Source organism: Gossypium hirsutum, chromosome A08 (genome assembly GCF_007990345.1).
Source record: "Gossypium hirsutum isolate 1008001.06 chromosome A08, Gossypium_hirsutum_v2.1, whole genome shotgun sequence".
NCBI lineage: Eukaryota > Viridiplantae > Streptophyta > Magnoliopsida > Malvales > Malvaceae > Gossypium > Gossypium hirsutum.
The window spans coordinates 109,869,405-109,876,636 of NC_053431.1; the positions used below are offsets into that span (position 1 = coordinate 109,869,405).

Below are 7,232 nucleotides of genomic sequence, written 5' to 3' on the forward strand. Positions count from 1 at the left end.
TGACTGATATACTTTTTCCGAAACTCAGTTTGGAAAAACTCCCAAGTTACTTGCTCTCGGGGCACAACAGAAGTCAGAGTACTCCACCAATAGTAGGCAGAATCGCGTAGCAAGGAGATAGTACACTTTAGGCATTCATCGGGTGTACAAGATAGCTCATCGAGTACCCGGATAGTGTTGTCCAACCAAAATTCAGCTTGCTCGGCATCGTCGCTATCCGTAGCCTTAAATTCAGTAGCCCCATGTTTTCGGATTCTGTCAACTGGGGGCTTATTTGACCTTATTTGGTCAGTTACCGGAGGTATTGTAGGTGCGGGGGTGGTATTAGTTGGGAATGGAGGTTGTGGGACAGCCGTATTAGTTCGAATGTATTGGTTGAACCAATCATTCATCACGCTATAGAAAGCTTGTCTAGCTTCATCATTCGGGTTACTAGCATTAGGTTGAGAGTCCACCGGCGCTGTCCCTTGTGCGGGAGCAGGGGCTACACTCTCAAGATCATCAGCTACCTCTCGGTTGGGATCGAGATCCATTACTATAAATAAACACAATTACAATTGTTAGAAATCACCACACTATCAAGTAATCACATAAAATGGCATGTATAGCTAGACCCAACGCATTACGGTAGTCCTAGAATCGACTAAACCTGGCTCTGATACCAATCAAATGTAACACCCCGAACCCGAGACCGTCGCCGGAGTCGAACCCGAGGTGTTAACAGACTTCAAACCACTTATTAAAATTTTTCCAGACAAGCTGCCAATCTGCGTACTAGTCACTTTAAAAATCATATCTTGAGCTCTGGAACTCGAAATCCAATTCCGTGAATTTTCCCTGAAACTAGACTCATATGCCCTTCTACAAATTTTTTTCTAGAATTTTTTGCCAGGCCAATTAGTACAGTTTATTAGTCAAAGTCTCCCATGTTACTGGGGTCGACTACACTGACCTTTGCGCATTACGACCTGGATATCGCCCTGTACAGAGCTTCAATACTGATGCCGTTTGTTTCTATAGAAACTAGACTCAGAGAGGAATCCATACATATAAGGCATGACTTCTAATTATCTCTGGAAAATTTATGGTGAATTTTCAAAGTCGAAACAGGAGATCCAGAAACCGTTCTGGCCCTGTTTCACGAGAACTTTAATATCTCTTAATATAATGTTCATATGATTGTTTCGTTACTTTCATGTGAAAATAGATTCATCAAGGTTCGATTACATAATTTATTCACTATTTAATTCCATTCCTACAAACTTTTGTGATTTTTCAAATCCACACTACTGCTGCTGTCAGCATCTGTTTTCAAGGTAAACTTTACCTATTTCGTGGTTACCATGGACCAACTAGGGTTTTGTCATACATAGGTCCACATATGATCATATTTAGCCATTCCAATGGCTGATCATTTGCCCAACACTTCCATTCCAAACCATAGTCCTCATGAAACCATATATACATACATAAACACAAATGGTCTAATGCCATACTCCACTTCTGCAAGCCATTTTCGCATGGCTGTACACACATACATCACAAAAAGTGCTTAAAACAACAAGGGGTAGTCCTATACATGCCATATCCAGAGTTCAACTAAAAGAGTACCAAAAGAGCTTTGATAGTGTGGATGACTTCGACTTCGATGATCCCGAATCCGATAGCTAACGAACAAAATCTATAAAACAGAGAGCCAAAGCAACGGGGTAAGCATTTTAAAGCTTAGTAAGTTTCAAGTAATGAAATCGGCTTTGACTAAAGTATTACATTCACATAGCTAAATGAATCACTTTATTAATTCATATTCTCATAATCATACTTACTTCACACTTCATCAACATATACACACACAAGGTATCAACCTATCTAAAAGCCGAAAGTTCGTTAGTCGATTGAACGAATACTATTTAAAACGAATCGACACATGCAAACATACCTTATCGTTTGGGTTTGTCGAGCGTATTAATTGAATTTATTACAGCACAAAACGCTCACATTCAAACCCAAGTTTCTTCGGAATTTAGCCGGACATAACCACAGCTCAATTGCCTTCGGGTCTTAACCCGGGTATAGCAACTCGTACGAATGCCTTCGGGTCTTAGCCCGGATATATCAACTTGCACAATTGCCTTCGGGTCTTAGCCTGGATATATCAACTCGCACAAATGCCTTCGGGTCTTAGCCCGGATATATCAACTAGCACAAATGCCTTCGGGTCTTAGCCCGGATATATCAACTCGCACAAATGCCTTCGGGTTTTAGCCCGGATATATCAACTCGCACAAATGCCTTCGGGTTTTAGCCCGGATATATCAACTCGCACAAATGCCTTCGGGTTTTAGCCCGGATATATCAACTCGCACAAATGCCTTCGGGTTTTAGCCCGGATATATCAATTGCTCATGCACACATATATCAATAATCTTAACACATCCATATCTTATTTTCGTTACTAAGGCTCAAACACAAATCATTTATTAAACCTTTCAAATTTCGGCTCAATAGCCACACACACAAAGAGCATGATTTCGATTGGCTTTATAACTTAATCTCTATGCACATTCGACTATCCGTCATAGTATGACTAATCATTTCAATATAATTCAAGTAGGGTCATTACTCGAAGACTTACCTCGGATGTGGTCGAGCGAGTTCGACAGCTATTCAATCACTTTTTCCTTTCCCTTATCCAACTGTGGTCCTCTAAGCTCTTGAGCTAATTCAAACAAATTTAACTCATTAAAGTCTCATTTTGCTAGCTTATGGCCGAATATGACAAGGAGTTTGATGGGTCATATGGCCACCTTTTAGCTCAAATACACAATGGTCATACGCATTTTTAATCACATCAAATGATTCAATACAATTCACTCGAACATCAAAAGAGAACCTCAAGGTACTTAGTCCATATACACATTAGACATTAGAGTCACATATGTACGAAATCACGAATCGAATTCGACATATTAGCTAATTTTCCCTTTAGCCGAATCTTCTAAGTCAAGATAAAGCCATCAACATGCTTACCTTTGGCCGAACATACACATCAACTTAGGTGCTCATTTATGTGGCCGAACACACACTTGTCTATGTTAAGGCCGATTGCGACACTCAATACATTCTACAAGTATGGACACTTGCATTGACTAAACACCATTTTTATTATTTTTACTCCAAAGCCGAATGCCTCTCAAGCCCTAAGCTCATGATCCTTTCATCATTAAGCAAGTGTTATAACACAACTAACATCCATTTTCAATTTGAACACCAACATAAAAATATTAAACATGAAAATCCATAGCCGAAACCTATACATGACATTACTCATTCCACCCATCGAAACAATATTTGTTCAAGACATCAAGCATTTTTATTTGGGTATTACATATATGAGCATTTAGAATTTATATTTTTAGCAAGATCAATTTCTTTCCTCAACACATTCTTCATCAAAACTTAAAGGAAATAATCAAATTCCTTCTTTAATAGCCATAGCCGAATGCTCCATCCATCCATCAAAGTTAAAAATTTAGCATGGTCTAAGTAAGAACCATGATAATTAACCTAAAACAAGCTAAAATTTCACAACTTTAACACAATATACTAACCTTATTAAGCATTCAAATGGCCGAAAGTTCTTTGCCCCTATTCCTTCCTTCAATTCGGCCAAGAAGACAAGGATGAAGCCTTTTTTTTTTCATTTGCTTTCTTTTTATTCTTTTCTTTTATTCATTAAATCCCACAACCCAATATCAATTTCACAAATATATTGCCCATCATCAACCCACCTTGGCCGGCCACTATAAGGAAATTGGGCAATTTGACATGCAAGTCCACCTTTGTGTTGACATGCACTAATAAGCCCTTTAAAATTAGCCTATCATATTTCACCATGTCTCATGTTGATCCCTATTTAATAATTCCTCATGCAATTGGCAAAATTAGGGAATGAAACTTCCACATATGCATGTACACACATAATAAACGTAGAATATAACAATTAATTATTTTCATAACTCGGTTTTGTGGTCCCGAAACCACTTCCCGACTAGGGTCAATTTTGGGCTGTCACACTTATTTATAGTCTAAGCTCGACTTACCTCTTCAGTGAATGGTCATGGTGGTTTGAGGAGTTTATACTCCTCATTCCTGCTATCAATCTTATCAAAATAAGGTTTTAAGCAGGTGTTGTTTACCTTAAAAGTGCCGAACTTGGGATGACTCACCTCCACCATACCGAATGGAAAAGTACTGAGTACTATTAAAAGGATTTCTTCATTCGGTGTGGTAGTGATAATGTGGGGATCTGCAGTATCTAATAAGACCTTATCACCAATCTTAAGTTGATTTGGAGAGGTATCGGGCTCATTTTGGCGTAGTTTCGGTTTGTCGAGTGTTCTTGGTTTGTGCTTCTGCCATTCATCGAGTTCCTCATTTTGTAGTCTTCGATCTACATGAACAGGCCCTCTACTATTACTTGAGAACGACTCATGTGCTTCTTTCAGACTCATTTTCTACAAAGTAGGTTGCACCATATTGTTAGGTTTAGTAGAATGGTTTAAATGATCACCTTCAATTCCTGATGTGTTGACAGAATTTCAAGCTTGAAGGGTGATTGTTTCGTCTCCCACCCAGAGTGTAAGTTCACTTGTGCCAACATCAATGATGGTTTTAGCAGTTGCTAAAAAGGGCCTTCCTAGAATTAAGGGAGTGTTGCTATCCTCTTCTATGTCTAGAACAACAAAGTCAACGAGAAATATAAATTTATCGATTTTAACTAGCACATCTTCAATAATACCCCTAGGAAATCTTATAGTTTTATTTTCTATTTGAATGCTCATCCTAGTCTGTTTGGGTTTCTCGAGACCTAGTTCCTTAAACATTTTGTAAGGCATGACGTTGATACTAGCCCCTAGATCAGCCAATGCATAATTAACGTTTAAACTACCAATTAAGCAAGGAATAGTAAAACTCCCTAGATCTTTTAGTTTGTTGGGTAGTTTATTTTGGAGAATGGCTGAGCAAACTGCGTTCAGCTCCACATGTGACACCTTGTCCAACTTTCGCTTATTTTCTAAAAGCTCTTTTAAAAATTTCATTGCGTTTGGCATCTGCGATAGAGCTTCAATAAACAGTAAGTTAATATGCAATTTTTTTAAGAGTTTAAGGAATTTACCAAATTGTTCATCTGAGCGGTCTTTACTTGTCACATTGGGGTATGGCACATGATGTTTATATTTGAAAGCCACTGGTTTGTTTTTATTATAATCTACCTCATGTTGACCTTTGCTTACCACAGTTTCTTGCCTCGGTTCTGGTCCAGGCTCAACGGCTCCTTCGTTATCTTGAATATTAATTGTGTTGAGCTGTTCCCTTGGGTTGGGTTCAATATTACTTGGCAAGCTACCTTGTGGTCGTTCGGAGATTAGTTTGGACAGCTGGCCTATCTGAGTTTCGATCCCTTGGATCGACGCTTGTTTATTTTTAAGTGTTGTCTCAGTGTTCAGGAAACGAGTTTCCGACACTGAAATAAACTTTGAGAGCATCTCTTCAAGGTTTGGATTCTTTTCCTATTGGTAGGGTGGTTGTTGGTAGCTCGGAGGATGTTGTGGTCTTTGATTTCCTTGACCGCCCCACGAGAAATTTGGGTGGTTCCTCCAACCTACATTATAAGTGTTACTATATGGATTGTTTTGAGGTCAAGGATTATTACCTATGTAATTTAATTGCTCGTTATCCATGTTGTGGCCATAAGGTTGGTATTCCGAATGGTTTGTTCCACCGCTACTTGCTTCGCACTGCATTACTGGGTGAACCTATGAAGAATTAAGAAAACCATCAATCTTTTTATTTAAGAGTTCTACCTGATTAGCGAGCATGGTGACCAAATCGACATTATAAACACCGGCTATTTTCGTTGGCTTTGTCCTCATGACTTGCCACTGATAATTATTCAGTGACATCTCCTCTATAAACTCATAGGCATCTTCCGGTGTTTTATTGTTGATGGTTCTACCCGCCGCTGCCTCAACCATTTGCCGAGTCGAAGGGTTCAGACCATTGTGAAATGTTTGTACTTGGAGCCAAAGCGGTAACCCATGGTGAGGGCACCTTCTCAAAAGGTCCTTACATCTCTCCCATGCATCGTAGAGTGTTTCTAAATCCATCTGTACAAAAGAAGAGATATCTTTATGTAATTTAGCCATTTTAGCCGGCGGAAAATATTTTAGTAAAACTTTTTTGGTCATTTGTTCCCAAGTAGTAATTGATCCTCATGGTAACAAGTTCAACCACTGTTTAGCTTTGCTCCTCAATGAAAAGGGAAACAATCGAAGATGAATGGCATCATCAGAAACGCCATTGATTTTAAATGTATCGTAGAATTCCAGAAAGTTTGCTAAGTGAGTGTTGGGATCTTCATCCTTCAAACTATCAAACTGAACAAATTGCTGTATCATCTAAATAGTGTTAGGTTTAAATTCAAAAGTATTTGTAGCTACAGCAGGTCTAACTATACTAGATTCAGTTCCTGTTAAAGAAGGTTTAGCATAATCATACATAGTGCGTGGAGCAGGATTTTGATTAGCCGCAGTTGCAGGAGGTAGCTGATTGCCTTGGTTTTCAGCTATCTCTTCAGTTGGGGGTTGAGTATCGTCTTCTTGCTTGTTCTCCGTGTATCTTAAGCTGTGCCTTATTTCTCTTTGGTTTCTACGGGCTGTACGATTGATTTCTTCATCAAAAAGTAATGGTCCCGAAGGGTTTCTTCTAGTCATAAACTATAAAAACCTGCCAAGAGAAAGAAAGAGTACGTTAATAAATAATAATAATAAAATTAAATTAAATTGCAAGAATAAATAAATGGCTAAAGTAATAAAAATTGAGCATTCCTAATACCTTAGTTCCCCAGCAACGACGCCAAAAACTTGATCGCCTTATTTCATGATAGGTTTTAAATATTTATAATTACTCGTTCTTGAACTAACTATTATCGCGATGTAGGCAAGTGTACCTATCGAACAGTAGTATACTTTTAGCAAGACCAGATTGTCGAGCCCAAAGGAACTAAAAGTACTAGTAATAACTGTCTTTTTATTATCTAGCCTAAGAATAAAGAGGTTTTTGTTTTAACTAACTAATTATCTAAACTAAGAACTCACAGAGAATAGAATTGGAGAATTGCTTTTGGGGAAAATCGATTGACTTAAGACAATACCTAAGGAAAAATCCAC

The 7,232-nt window shown here is 38.4% G+C and overlaps 1 non-coding gene across 1 annotated transcript; it reads left to right on the forward strand.

Moving 5' to 3' along the window:
• The first annotated feature begins 6,096 nt into the window (after positions 1 to 6,096).
• On the forward strand, positions 6,097 to 6,202 carry LOC121205694 (small nucleolar RNA R71). The gene has a single exon (XR_005900770.1). It is a non-coding gene; the product is annotated as a small nucleolar RNA R71 (small nucleolar RNA).
• Positions 6,203 to 7,232: the final 1,030 nt, after the last annotated feature.